General features: G+C 49.7%; 1 long non-coding RNA gene across 1 annotated transcript in view; it reads left to right on the forward strand.

The window, feature by feature from the left end:
- The window catches only part of LOC138493338 (uncharacterized), a 113,924-nt gene that overhangs the window by 48,197 nt on the left and 50,408 nt on the right, over window positions 1-15,319 (forward strand). The gene's annotated exons all lie outside the window — the stretch shown is intronic.

The raw sequence follows: 15,319 nt of genomic DNA on the forward strand, positions 1-15,319 counted from the left end.
ATCAAATCATAATTCGTGCAGCATTCTGTGCTTTGTCTCTCTCGGGCCCGACCAGGTTGTTTTCAGAATATTATGACCGCTGTTTTGCTTCAGACTGTCATGACCCATAGAACCTGCCCTTTCTGGACTTCCTGGTCCTTATCGCAACGTGGCTTGTATTCCTTGTTACTCCCAACATGGCCGTGCCAAGTGACTTGCCTCGCACCAGCCTTCACGTCGGGCACGGCACGTTCTATAAATTGGCCACGCCCCCGCGGCCCTGTGCGTCTCAACACTATCATTAGGTAGTGACTGGATGTGTGTGTGCTGTTCGGCGAATCCACTATTCCTAGTTTCCTGGTTCCTTGTTCCTTGCTTCCACCCTTTCCCTCTAAATCTGCTCCCGGAATCCTCAACCCTGGCAACCGCTACTTTTCTTCCTGGGCATCCTGGAACTGCAACCTTCCTGGAACTCTGAACGCGCTCTCGAGCCGGACGAGACTTGAGCGAACCTATACAAGACCTGATCTGTCCACAAGAGGAATCCTCCCGTGGAACAGAGCAAGAAGCGATCCCAGGTGAGACGGGGGGAGATTTACGACAGTTTGAGACGCCAAACGACCGACACTGATACTGCTATGGAGAAAGCAGTCCAGGACCTCATGCGTGGCATGCAAGAACTCACAACTGAAGTACAGAACTTAAAAGCAGCGAATGCTGCATTAAAGCAACTTGTTTTGTCTCGCGACTCCGCTAACAAGGAGAGTGTGTTACTGGGTGGAGTGGTAGACAAATATGATGGCTCGGCAAAGTCCTTACGTGAATTCCTGGATTCCTGCTTGGTGCATTTTACTTTTAAGCCCTACTATTTTTCAACTTCCAGGGCGAAGGTGGGCTTCATAATCTCGCACCTCAAAGTGGAACGCGTTGACCTGGGCCACTCCCTTGTCAACTCAGGAGATGCCCTCCTGGATGATTATGATGGATTCATTCAGGCACTCAAAACTTTGTTCGACTACCCAGAACAGGTTTTTAGTGCTCAGGAACAGTTACTTGATTTCCGACAGGGATCCCAGGATATGCTAACGTATGTTACTAGATTCAAACAACTGGCCAAGGAAGCGGATTGGTCCTCAGAAGCAAGTTTCACTCTATTTTGCAGGGGTCTAAACGAGGATATTAAGGACGAAGTAGCCAGGGTGGCTCGTCCTGGCTCATTCCAGGCTCTTATGGATCTAGCCATGCAAATAGACTTCCGAATCCAGGAAAGAAAGGCTGTAAGAAGAAAGACCAAGATACCCTTTCAAAAGAACTCCCTTGAGACTTCTGTAAAAACCGATGCTGCCCCAACCCCTGACATAGATCCGGAACCCATGCAAATAGGAGACTTCTGTGGACCTATTTCCCCACAAGAAAGGATGAGAAGGATCCACACAGGCCTGTGCATGTATTGTGCCTCGGATAAACACCTTGTTAGAGAATGTCCTCTAGCCCCTCCACGGCGTTCGGGAAATGCCAGCTCCCGATCCTAGATGGAGCGAGGTGTCGGGAGAGAGATGTTTGCTCCACATCAATTCCATCCTTGAACTCTCCTGGACAAAACAATTTGGTGATACTACAGGCCTTCCTGTCGCCTTCCAAGAATAAGACCTATCCCATTCTGGCCTTGGTGGACTGCGGAGCTATGGGAATTTTCATTGATCAAGACTGAGTTGTTAGTCATCATATTCCGTACGAGACATGAAACACCATGCAGCTGGTGGAAGCAATTGACGGAAGACCCCTCTCTTCAGGACCCATAAGCCTTCAGACTAAAGAGATCCAACTTTCCATAAACCATCATCAAGAGCGGATTACATTCGACATCATTAAGTCAGCCCATTAACCCATGGTATTGGGTATGCCCTGGTTACAAAAGCACAATCCCTATATCAATTGGACAGCAGGATCACTATTCCTGGGCTCAGAGTTCTGTATGTCCCACTGTCTATCCCTGGATCCCTCCTCGACACCTCCTAAAGAACCACCAAGAGACCAAAAAACACCACTCATGGTTTCCAATATCATACAAGTTACAGAGGCCTATCAGGGATATGCTGATGTATTTTCTACTGCCATATTCCAGGCCTTACCCCCTCACAGGCCTGAAGACTGTGCCATAGATACAGATCCCTCAGCAGTGATTCCCTTCGGCAGAATGTTCATTCTTTCCGAACCTGAGAAAAAGGCCCTCCGGGAATACCTAGACACCAATCTTGAAAATGGCACCATAAGACCCTCAAAATCTCCAGCGGGTGCTTCGTTGTTCTTCGTTCCCAAGAAGGACACCAAGGAACTCAGATCTTGCCTTGACTATCGAGGCTTAAATCAATGCACCCTCAAAGATCGGTACCCACTGCCCCTGATCTCGGATATCCTGGAAGCTGTGAGAGATGCTGTAATATTCACGAAGTTGGATCTCCGGGGTGCCTACCATTTAATCCGTGTCCGGGAAGGAGACAAATGGAAAACAGCCTTTAGAACACCCTTTGGTGACTATGAATATCTAGTCATACCCTTTGGATTAGCTAATGCTCCCGCAGTCTTTCAACGTTTTATGGATAGGGTGTTCTCTGACATGTTATTCCTCTTCGTCATTGTCTATCTGGATGACATATTGATTTTTTCCAAGGATCCTCCAAAGCATGAAGAACATGTAAAGGCAGTATTACAACGACTCTGTTAACACAAACTTTTAGCCAAACCCGAAAAATGCTTGTTTCACATTACTTCTGTTCACTACCTAGGATTCATCCTTAGCCCAGAAGGAATTGGTATGGACCCTTCAAAGGTAAAGGCCATACTGGCTTGGCCCGCTCCCACATCTGTGAAACAAGTTCACTCCTTCCTGGGGCTTGCCAACTTCTACCGGAAGTTCATTTCTACCTTTTCCGAGATAGTTCAGCCGATCGTTGCTCTCTTGAAGAAAGACACCCCCTTTATCTAGTCTACACCGCAAGATAAAGCATTCCAACGATTGAAGACAGAGTTCACGCAAGCTCCATCCTGGCCCAACCCGACATAAATCGCCCATTCCTAGTGGAAACGGATGCCTCTAACTACGCCATAGGAGTGGTCTTGAACCAGGAACTTGAGGATAAACTGGAACACCCCATTGCTTACCTCTCACGAACCCTGACTCCCAGTGAGACACACTATTCCGTCCTGGAGAAGGAACTGTTAGCCATCCGCCAAGCCTTCACTGAAAGGCGACATCTACTTCTGGGTGCTAGATATCCAGTTCAGGTCCGCACAGACCATCGGAATCTCCAAATTCTACAGTCGTCAGGTGCGTTGGGTCTACTTCTTTGCCCAGTACCAATTCTTAATCACTCACGTTCCCGGATCACAAAACATGATTGCTGACGCCTTATCTCGATGTCCTGACTACGTAACCACTGAAGACAAGGCCTATCCTAAGATGTTTCCCCACACTATCTTTGTAGCTCAAGCAGTCAACCTCCTGGAAGAAATCCGAGTGCAAACCCAGTCCTCTGACCTCTGGAAAGATATTTCAAGGAAGAATCCATGGAACCTAAGAGTTAAGGAAGGATATTTATTCAAGGACAATGCACTGGTCATTCCTACACAGAAATTACAACAAAGAATAATAAACCTCTGCCATGATACCCTTCACTCCGGACATCGTGGTATAACTAACACCCTCCGTCTTATACAAAGACAGTTTTGGTGGCCTGGAATGAAGACCGACTTACAACAGTACATCAAGGCTTGTCCTGTGTGCGGTCAAAACAAACATGATAACAAGAGACCGGCGAGTCTTCTACTGCAACCATCGCTGCCAACAAGACCATGGGAATTTATTGCTACAGACTTCATTGTGGAATTACCACCTTCCTGAGGATACACAACCATCATGGTAACCATAGACTTGTTCTCTCATATGGCTCATTTTATGCCTCTGTATAAACTACCATCCTCCTCAGAACTTGCTGGAATCTTCCTAGAATACATTTTCCGTCTTCATGGACTTCCTTCCAAGATCATATCGGACTGAGGACCTCAATACGTCTCACAATTCTGGAAACATCTGTGTCGTATTCTAGGGATCCAACACGCTCTCTCATCAGGTTATCACCCACAAACCAACAGAGCCACGGAACGTGTAAATCAGACTCTGGAGCAATATCTTTGTTGTTTTGCCACCAAGGTTCAGGATGACTGGACTCTCCTCATGCCCTTGGCCGAGTTTGCCTACAACAATTCCGATCACTTAGCACTCAAGGGGCCTCATCACGACTTGGGCGGTAAATGTGGCGGATTATCCACCGGACCTAAATAGCGCTAATGCCAAGGCACCCGGCGGATAATCCGCCAGATCACGAGTCATTGTGCACGCGCCCCGGTCCCTGGCGTTAGCGCGATTAGCGCAAACCCTTAAAACCGGCGCACCGTGCGCTACCGCCATGTCGTGCTCATAGCGCGCGGGAAACGCGTCACCGCCGGAACGGGAAATAAAGCGCCGGCCATCTTGGAAATCACAATCCGTCAGATATCACAGCTACTGGAAGCCATCCACGCAAACCAAGGCTGGAAAATGAGTCAAGAGCGCACTAGGGGCAAGTCTGCACTGGACAGGGTCAGGAAACCCAAGTTCATTGACCAGGAGCTTGAGGTACTTGTGGAGGAGGCACTGACATACCATAATGAGCTGCAGCAGCGGAAAACCAGTGCCCATCGTAGAGGCCAAATATGGCGATCCGTCGACCAAAGGGTCAGTGCCGTGGGGCGCGTGCCCCGGGATGGGGAGGACTGCCGCAAGCGGCTGAATGACCTGCGCGTGCGAGTGCGAGGCATCCTGTCCCAGCACAGGAGTGCAAGCAGGGCCACAGGAGGAGGGCCACCACCACCCCCACCCGACCTCACACCATGGGAGGAGAAATTGACGGGCCTGATCGACGTTGGAACCATCGAGGGCATTGGTGGAGCGGAGGCAGGGACTGGCATCGACGCAACGGCAGGTGAGTCTCATCCACAAATACATGCATCTGAATGAGAGTGAAGACATGTGTCTGAGGCACTGCATACACCCGTAAGTGAGACCCACATCCCTAGAACGGTAGTGCTGCCTAGACGACCCCGTACGTGCAGTGCATGAATGACAGGGGCAGGGGATAGACTCCCATAGCCATAGGACAGCTATGTAGAGTGGTACCGTGCATCAACTCAACCACAAAAGCCTGAGCGCAGTCCACACCAACCACGCGTTCCCATGCAGTGTACCTCCATGCACATCCACAACAAGCACCACATGGTGACTGAACAGAATGCAAGTTGAGTGCGTCATTGGTACTGTTTTCAATCACACTTGTTGGCATGACCTACATCATACAAATGTATGTAGCATTGTATTCAAACCACCCCCTATGCACCCCACAGGCACACGTCGATCCCAACAGCCCGGTGATGATGGGGATGAGGCCACACCGACAACGCGCCCACAGCACCGTGCCTCCACCAGCACCAGCACCCCAGAGAGACGCCGGACCCAAGGGAGACAACCCAGGGGAACACCCACCTCACCCCAACACAGCCCCGCCAGACAGCAGCAGCAGCCACATGGCCGCAGGGAGGCGGCCGGCAGCTCACCCCAAGCCACCATCCTCAGCCCCGATGCCGAGAGAGAGAGGTCTGAATTGGAGCCTGACGTGGGAGCAACACCTCCACGTGGGCATCATGCCGCCGCACTACACTCTCACAGTAGTAGTGATGGAGAAGGGGTGTCAACACCCCAGGGAAGCCCAAACCCAGGCAGATAGCAGGCAGGGACTCGCCATGTGCCTGTGCGTCGCTGCAGCACACCGCAGCCAGATGTGGACACACTGTCCTATGGGAGGCCAGAGGACCAGCAATCTGAGCCAGGCAGCAGAGTCCAGGCTGGTGGCTTCTCGCCATGCAGCCCCCCACCCCCCGACAGCACCCAATTCGCGGTCCACCACGTGACGCACCAGGGGAGCCCTTTGTCACTGGGGCAGCAGTCATGGGCCGACTGGACATCATCGAGGCCAAACAGGCCCGGGTTGAAGCCATGGCAAAGGTGCAGAGCAGGCACATAAAGGCTGTCAGTCATTCCATCAGGCATGGGTGCAAATACGTGGCGCGGGACAATGGCGTTCACGGCAAGTCGTACAACAATGCACCGCGGCCCTGACAGGCTTTGGGCAACGAGTCTGCGAGTTCACAGAGGCAGTATCAGCACTTGCAGAACAGCAACGCGAGGCCAATAACCTCATGCGTCAGCACATGATGGCCAGCGCTTCTGTACCCTCTACTTCCACCACACACACAGAGGGTTCACTAGAGCCATCTCCGAGGCGCCGGTCCATGCGCCACCTGAGGGCATGCACACCGGAGGGGCCTGGGAGAGGGAAGCGCCCGCGCCCATCCTAGTGGTTCATGGCATCATTGTCGTTGGCCTGATGAGGCAACTGCACAGTTGGGGGTTGTACACTGCGGGGAGGGGGGATTGTTGGGTGTTCACTGGGGGGAGGGGGCATTGTTGGGTGTTCACTGGGGGGAGGGGGGATTGTGTGCTGGGTGTTCACTGGGGGGAGGCGGGATTGTGTGCTGGGTGTTTACTGGGGGGAGGGGGGTTCGTTGGACGGAAAATAAATCGCGTTACAAAAATCACAATGCATGGACAGTAGTGATTGTTACAAATGCAATTTAATCTTGAAGTGACATATTTACAATTTACCCATTACCCATTTCTAAAAGAATCCATCAATCAATCCCCGTCTGGCCAACCTCCCCTCCCTCAGCCCAACCCTTTGTGCATGTGCAACACCTTCTGGCACTTCATCGCCCTCAATACCATCCTCAGGTGGCTGCACATGAGCATCACGGGGCAGTGGCACATTTCAGCGACAACAGATGTTGTGCAGCATGGCAAATGTCAGTACAATTTTTCCAACTTTTTCTGGTACATACATCATTGCCCCTCCCGTGTGGTCGAGGCACCGGAAGCGTGCCTTCAGCAGTCCAAATGCCCTTTACACGCAGATCCGCGTACGGGCATGGCCAAGGTTGTATGCCCGCTCCGCCGCCATGTGTGGGTGACGCTCAGGGGTCATGAGCCACGTGTACTGGGGATATCCAGAATCACCTGCAGGGGAGAGAAAGCCGGTATGGGGACAAGGTAAGTCCAGTGGGTGTACAGAGCCCTGTCATCAGTGTGATTTTGCCATATTTGTCATTTGGCCTATAACATTGTGGAGTGTGCTGTGCTACGGGCACGATTGATTCAATCCACTTGGTACGCCTATGTTTCTGTATGTAACAGTACTCATTCACTTGTCGCAGGTTAAGGGGGCCCTTCCATCTACTTCTACTTGAAAGAAGTGGCTGCCTCATGTGTCATTGCAAATCCATTTGGCTACAGTTGCATTTGCTGCTCTTCACTATTCTGTACTGTTCTCCATGCATTTCCATGGCCATTTTGGGGACAGTGTTTGTGGGATGTGCATTGTCATTACTCGGCCTACTTATGTGTGGAGCATTCGTGGATGTGCCAGCTCATGGTTTGGAATTTCATTACTGTCGGATGGGCAGGGTGGGATTTCTGTACTGTGTCAGTGTTGGGAGCCATGGTGCTACTCACACAGGAGGATTTGTTGTGGTGGGGTTTCCATATGTCACTGTGCCGCCACATGTCTTACATCCTGCATGGGTGTGTTCTGCTGTGTTGGACATGTCCAAGGTTCATCGTGCAAGGTGCTTGAATGTGTATGCTGCAGTGATGCTGCTGCCTATTGGGAATGATGGATTCTGTGATAGGCACCATCAGTTGTGGATTGACATGCTTTGTGGTATACATTTGTACTCACCCAGTAGCCATGTGTTTTGGCCACGGTGCCTTTCCATGTACGCTGGCAGGGTACTGTTGCGTAGGACCATGGAGTCATGGGTGGATTCTGGGTAGCGGGCACAGCAGTGTCTGAAGGTGAGGTCAGGACCACATGTCATCTGCACATTGAGGGAATGGTACTGTTTATGGTTTCTGTAGGCAGCCTTATGTGCCTGGGGTGGTACAAGTGCCACATGTGTGCAGTCCAGGGCTGCTATTACATTCGGGACTTGGGCAATGGCATAGAATTGACCCTTAAACTGATGCACCTGTGCCTGTGTGGCTGGCAATGCAATGTGTTCGTTCACATGATTCAACAGTGCATCAAGCACCTGTCCCAGCATGGCACTGAATGTGGACTGGGCCATTCCATGCATCATGCCAACGGTATGTTGGTAGCTGCCAGTCCCAAGAAATTGAAGCACAGACACGAGCTTCACTAGGGGAGGTTCTGCCGTGCTGGTGGCTATGCGGCTGCATATGTCACCCTGGATTGTGTCCAGCAACTGGGTGATGGTTGCCCTGTCCAGCCGATATTCTGTCACCAACTGACCATCAGTCAGGGCCCAGGGGTTGGCCTGACCCTGGGGATGGCTGGCCGCCTTGCTGGTGCTGCTCTCCTCCTCCTTCTCCTCATCCCCACTGCCCCCTGCACTCCCAGGGCCCTGGCCTGGTTGACTGGCCTCTGTAGCTCCAGGCGCAGCAGGTAGAAGTCGACATCAAGGCTCCCGGCTCCAAATGGCAGCATGGTGTTGGGGTGGGTGTGTTGTGCATGGGTGGGTCCTTTGTAGGCCTCTGATTTGCATTGGTTCCACCTGGGCCCTCATTGCTGTCTCCTCCCTGCTCCTGCTGGTATAATGGTGTTGGGGAGGGTGTGTTGTGCATGGGTGGGTCCTTTGTAGGCCTCTCATTTGCATTGGTTCTACCTGGGCCCTTATTGCTGTGGCCTGTGTTCTGTTACCTCCAGCTTTTTGCTGGAGGTATTTTCGTCGGATTATCCGCTGCTTTTCTGGCGCTAATAGGGCTTACGCCGGACTTGTGATTGCTGATGTTTTAGCGCTAATGGTTCCTGGCGCTGTTATGGCCGGCGCTTGTACAGCCGGCTGTCCTTGCGCCAGCTGTTATGGCGCCGACGGTATTTGGAGTCGTGATCCGACGGACCCTTAAAATTGGCGCTAAGAGCGTTACCGCCGATTTTAAGGGTTACCGCCTAAGTCGTGATGAGGCCCAAGGTCAGCCCTTTCTATTGGAGTCAAAGTTTTCACCCGTCCGTTTTACCTTCTGTTCTTCCACATCCCACACCAGTACCTACCCTCGACTCATGGATTCAGACTCTCATCAACATACACAAGGAAGCCAAGGAACAATTGGAAGAGGCCCAGACACGCACTAAGCGTTATTCGGACTCCAAAAGAAGACCAGCGCCTTCTTATTCTGTTGGTGATCAAGTCTGGTTGTCCTCGAAACTATTACCACGACATTTACGGCCAAACAAATTAGCCCCTCGGTACTATGGACCATTTTCCATAAAGGAAATCATCAATCCTGTCTCATTCCGGCTCAAGCTAGCAGACTCCTGGAAGAGAATACACCCAGTCTTTCACACTTCTCTATTGAAACCCTACATCCGATCCACCCAGAAATCCTGCAGACCCAGTCCTGTGATTGTGGACAATCAGCTGGAATGTGAAGTGTCCAGAATATGCGATTCCAGGTATAAACGGGGTCGACTTCAATACCTGGTTGAATGGAAAGGATATCCTTCTAGCGAGGGAACCTGGGAACCAGTTTCTAACTTAAATACCCCTCGATTGCTTAGAAGATTCCATCTCATACACCCGGGCAAAACTGGTGGAACAGGTCTTCGGAGGAGGCATGCTGTCATGACCCATAGAACCTGCCCTTTCTGGACTTCCTGGTCCTTATCGCGACGGGGCTTGTATTCCTCGTTACTCCCAACATGGCCGTGCCAAGTGACTTGCCTCGCACCAGCCTTCACGTCGGACACGCACGTTCTATAAATTGGCCACGCCTTCACGGCCCCTAGCGTCTGAACGCTATCATTAGGTAGTGACTTGACGTGTGTGTACTGTTCGGCGAATCCACTATTCCTAGTTTCCTGGTTCCTTCTTCCTTCCTTCCACCCTTTCCCTCTAAATCTGCTCCCGGAATCCTCAACCCTAGCGACCGCTACTTTTCTTCCTGGACATCCTGGAACTGCGACCTTCCTGGAATTCTGAACGCGCTCTGGAGCCGGACGAGACTCGAGCGAGCCTATACAAGACCCGATCCGTCCACAAGAGGAATCCTCCAGCGGAACAGAGCAAGAAGCGATCCCAGGTGAGACGGGGGGAGATTTACGACACAGACAACTATGAATGTGGCGATCAGCCACAATAATTCCTTTGAGACATAGGTATGATCAATTGTGCTGCATTGGTTGTTACGTTTCCAAGTGGGCAAATGTAAGTTTGATCTACATCGTGTCCAATGGAGGTTGTGGAGGTCGTTTAGTCGGCCATTAGATTTTCTAAAAGTCTTCCTCTTTCTAAGATTAGGGCTGATCGTGGAAGATGTTTCCGTTGGTCGCCGATGTCTGTGCAAATCACGTTGAAGTCGCCTGTAACTACTACGTGGTCCAGTTGGAAGCTCAGTGATGCCTCTTCTAAAGTATTCATTATTATTTTTAAGTATGCATCATCTTTAGTGGGCTCTGGGTTCCAGTACATGTTTAGCAAGGCAATGTTTTCTGATGTTGTGGGGCTTCGTTGCTTGATCACCTTTTCCAAGTTAACACGGCCCCTTGTATAAACGGTGAGGGTAGAATTTGTGTGCAGATGTCCAGGTCCGAGCCTGTGCGAATTGCTGTAATGAGGCCTGCTATCGGCCTACCTGTCAAACCTTTCCTGGCTGTGGTGAATATTATTTCATAGCCATCGATATGGGGCTTTGTCATGAGCCAAGTCTCTTGGAGGCAAATTATGTCGAAGGAGCCTAGGTCTACCTCACTGGGGGCTATAAAATGGCTAAATCCTCAGGTATTCCAGGAGGCCATTTTGATGGTTTGCTCATTTCCTCCCCTAATTTGAGCTCCTTTTCCTTGGTTAGGAGCCTCATGATCTTTGGCTGATGGCTAAATTCTGTTTGATGATTTTGAGTGGGGTGATGCCCATGTCCACCTTGTTGGATCCGTTTTTTTTAATGTTGTGCTTCTTGCTATTTCCTTTTTTGAATAGTGTCCTTTTGCATTGCTAATGTCAAAGCTCACTTTTGAGGATTTTTTAGGCCCTGAAGGTCTCCACTCCTCCTCTTTCCCTTCTTCGCCATCTATTCTTTCTTGTATCGAGTCTGAAAAGTCCTTGCTCTCCTGTCTGGATTTTTTGTTACTTTTCACACTCTTCCATTTTTGGCCGTCTGAACCTCTTTCTTGCTCTGATTGTTTTTGTGAATTATCCCTTTGTTTGATTGTAGCATCTTGTTTTTCTTTAATCAACTCATAACCCAGAATGTTAAGGCTATTTTCTTCCTCTTTTAGTAGTTTTCATATTATTTTTGAGTTGATATGAAGATAGGAGCAGTCATGGTTCCATTATCCAGATGTCGTCATTTTGTAGTTGCCGTAGGTTCGGTATTTGTTGAAACAGCCTCATTATTGTCATTCTGTTGAGAGTTAAATTGTCGTTGTACTTTTTTATTCGCTTCATCTTGAAGAGGCAATTGCTTTGGATTTTACTCGCGGGTTCAATTGTTGTTCTGTTTCGCAGGTCCCGTCTTACTGTTTGTTTTTCTGGAGGATAGCTCCTTTCATTAGTAAGGCTCAGTTTCTTCCTTTCTTCCTTTTCTCTGGTGGGGCGGCGTAGTGATCTGCTCATTGATTTTGCCTCCCTGGTCTGTCTTTTCTTGTTAACTTCCACTTGAAGATTGTTACTTCTGTGTTTCTGAGAGGATGTGTATGGTGCTTCTCTCGCTGATCTAGGAAGCGGCGCAGATACTTTTCTGGGGCTCTTTGTATTATGTTGTATTTGCTTTTCTTTAGTTGAAAAGTCCCTTCCTTTTTTAGGTACTGATGGTTCGGTTATGAACACTTTTTTTTTTAGGTTCCACATTTGAGAGGTTGTATTCAGTTGAGTCTGCTTTCCTTTTGTGTTCCAATTCTTGATTGGCTTCTGATTCTGACTCTTCGATTGTGTATGTGCTCAAGTTCATCAAGTTTGCTATGGTTACAGTGCTTTCTTCTGAAAAGGAAACTGACCTTTTTTGACTGGTATGCGAACTGAGCACCCTTTCCTTTTTTCCTTTCCAGACAGTCGCGTTTTTCTTTGCTAGACTTCTGGCATTTTTTGGTATTCATCACTTCTTTTTGCCAGCTTTCAGGTACTTGCAGTTTTAATAATGGTTTGGATATTGCCAGGCTTTCCTTTGGCTTTCCTTTAGCCAAAGCGTTTGGTTGAATATGCCAAAAGAGAAAGGATTCTTTTATTCTGTTTTTCGAGTAATGGTTTTGTTATGCTCGAAATACTCTCCTGTTCCAGGGAGATACAGCGATTTCCTTTCTCTGTTCTCTTTTCAATTTGGTTGTCTATCTTTTTAGGACGCAGGACCTTCTGCAGGTCTTTTGATCCTCCCCTGCACAATTTTTTCTGTGCTTGTTGGTCAGAATTATTCTCAGGTCTGTCTGGAGTTATAATCAGTTGTGGGAGAAGAGGAGCTTGTGCGCCTACTAATTCCATTTGTGTTGCGACTTCTTTCAGAAGATCTTTTACTGGTCTACCGAGCTCAGAATAGTATGTTGTGTTTCCCTGAGGTTTTTGTCGTAAACCTGACTTTGGTTGTATATTGCAGTAGTTCCCCAGCCGTTAGCCGTGATGAAGCCCTCGAGATAGTTCATCTTAGTATGCATCAATGCAATCAGCGATGTTTGGTACTTTAATGTGTCATTGATGGCTTCATAAAGTTTGCTGAATGGGGCTAATGCTATTGTTACTGTTGCCATTATATTACTCAGGTCAGGTTTTTTACCCGGGGTTTCTTTAGATTGGGATACATCACTCAGGCCTCGTATTTTCCTTTGTGGTGTAGTTAGTTCATCTTGTCTGTTCGCAGAGTTCTGGGCAATTCTCCCAGGTGTTCTTGAACCTAGCTGTGGAGTTGGTAGACCCCCATTTCTTTCATCCTGATTTCTGTGCCCCTTTGCTCGTGGATCCGTCGGCGGCCTTATGCATTTTAAAATTGTTGAAGCGCTGCTCTCACCGTCTAGACCCAGTTGTGCTGTGATGCCTCTCGCGATAGTCACTACAGGGGGGTTTTCAAAAGTTATGTGAGGTTTGTTGCTTGGCTTAGAACCGGCATCAGCTTTTCCTTGAGAATCACTTGCTGGAGTGAAGTACTCTTGTAGTTTGTTAGGAAATGCTCGAACCGTTTTCATTGGATTGTGGCCGAAGTGCCAGCGTGGCAGTGTAGATGTTGAATGTATTTTGTTTCCCTCCTGAGGATTTGATGACGATTTAATGGCCGAGGTATCCAGAGATCTCTGGCTCATTGGTTCTGAGGAGGCGCAAATTTGAGAAGCATTGATACTCTCCAGAATATCTCTGTCCGAGATTTCGTTGGACACTTTCTCTGATTCCAATATTTTCCTCTTGACATTGTTTTCAAGGAGGTCCTGGTTAGGAGGATTTGATGATGTTTTTTTGCATCCCCTTTTTTGCGGTTTCCTGTATTTTACTACCTTATTCGGGTAGATAGCCTCCTTTACTTTCCTGTTTTTTTAATTTTTCTCCATGTTTTCTTTTGACAGCTTGCTGTGATTTGGTCTTTTTTCCATTGATCTTAATGAAGGAGGGTTATACTCTTCCTCGCTGTCTGTGCTCGATGCTTCGCATTAGCAGTCAGCAGTCTGTTCTGATCATGATGATAAAGTCGTAGAGCTCTCTTCTCCATGCTCCCAGGTGCTGCTAACACTTCTCCTTCTCCCTGCTGTGAGTGCACTCCAGGCGGGGTTTTGTTCAGCAATAGTGCGCCTGTTTCGGCTATATGCCAGGTTCATGGAGTGATTTTTCCTTTGTGCATGCACTCATTTAAGAGCTGTCCGCCTACATCCTCAGTGATTGGGCTTTTCAAGTCTTCTATTTCAGCTTGCGGATGCACATCTATCCGCACGTTCTTGATGTGCTCTGGCTTTCGATTGCCTCAGAGCATAGGGGCAGGTTGTCAGGCAGATGAGTAGCTAGCTCCATGTCAGCTCCTCTGGAGCTCTCCTCCCGAGGGGAGGCGTCCTCGGGAGCAGTCTCTGCCTCTCGGGAGGGTCCCATCGCTGACTCCCCACCTGCCGCTCTCTCTCTGGCGACAGGCTCCTCTCACCCGTCACTCCCCCTGCCGCTCCCCTCGGCCACGTCCCTCTGCACTTCCTGGTCTTCCGATGAAGCCTCGAATTCGGCTCCGGGACTCGCACACAGGCGGTCACGGGCACCTGCTAGATTGAGTAAGTCATATTCCAATGGCCCTCGCTCCTCGCTCCCCCCCCCCCCTTAAAGTAGAGGCCCCTAAGGATACATCTTGCCTAGCTTGCTGGATTTGGTGGGAGCAAGGTGAGGCTTAAATGGGGCTTGGGATGAATTCCATATTGGTTTCATCAGAGGGTGGGTGGGTCGTGTGTCGTGTGAATCTTTCGTTACATTGCGCAGTGACGCGCTGTGAGGTCTAGTTGGATTGTTCACTAACACTGAAGTCAAATCAGTCAAAAGAGGCTCTTTGGCCAACGTACCTGAATCCTCAGAGTTTATCTGCGTTTGCAAGTGTGTTGGGGCAGATGAAAGCCGTTTCACGCGGGAAGGCGGCTTTAGTGGGCTACGTAGCTCCATGCCCCAGTGTTCCCGCGTTGGGCGGTGGCTTCTCAAGCACCTTCTGCCAGGGATTTATTCCATTGTTGGGTGGTCGCACCGTCACCGCACCGCACCCTTCGTGCCCGGGTGCTGCGGACTGCAGCAGACTGCAACTTGATTTTTTCTGGCACCCGGCAGCCGTCCACGCCAAACAGCCAAACAGCACCAGCCCTTGTTCCACCAGGGCTTGTCGCTGCAAGGGCTGTGGGCTGTCCATTTAGTATTCACACACTACAAGCGTGCTCCATCAGCCGTCAGCTGATCCATGGATTCCACAAGAGTGTTAAAGGAGCTGCGCGCTCCTGCCGCGGCTTCCATGGAAGGAAGGTAAAGATTGTATTCAAATAGCATGCAAGTTCAAAATAGTGCACAGCAGATAAGCAGCTAAACAGCACCAGCCCTTGTTCCACCAGGGCATGTCGCCGCAAGGGCTGTGGACTGTCCCTTTAGTATTCACACGCTGCGAGCGTGCTCCGTCAGCCGTCAGCTCATCCGGGGATTCCACAAGAGTGTTAAAGGAGCTGCGCGCTCCTGCCGCGGCTTCCGTGGAAGG

Source organism: Ambystoma mexicanum, chromosome 10 (genome assembly GCF_040938575.1).
Source record: "Ambystoma mexicanum isolate Mex_15411 chromosome 10, UKY_AmexF1_1, whole genome shotgun sequence".
Lineage (NCBI taxonomy): Eukaryota > Metazoa > Chordata > Amphibia > Caudata > Ambystomatidae > Ambystoma > Ambystoma mexicanum.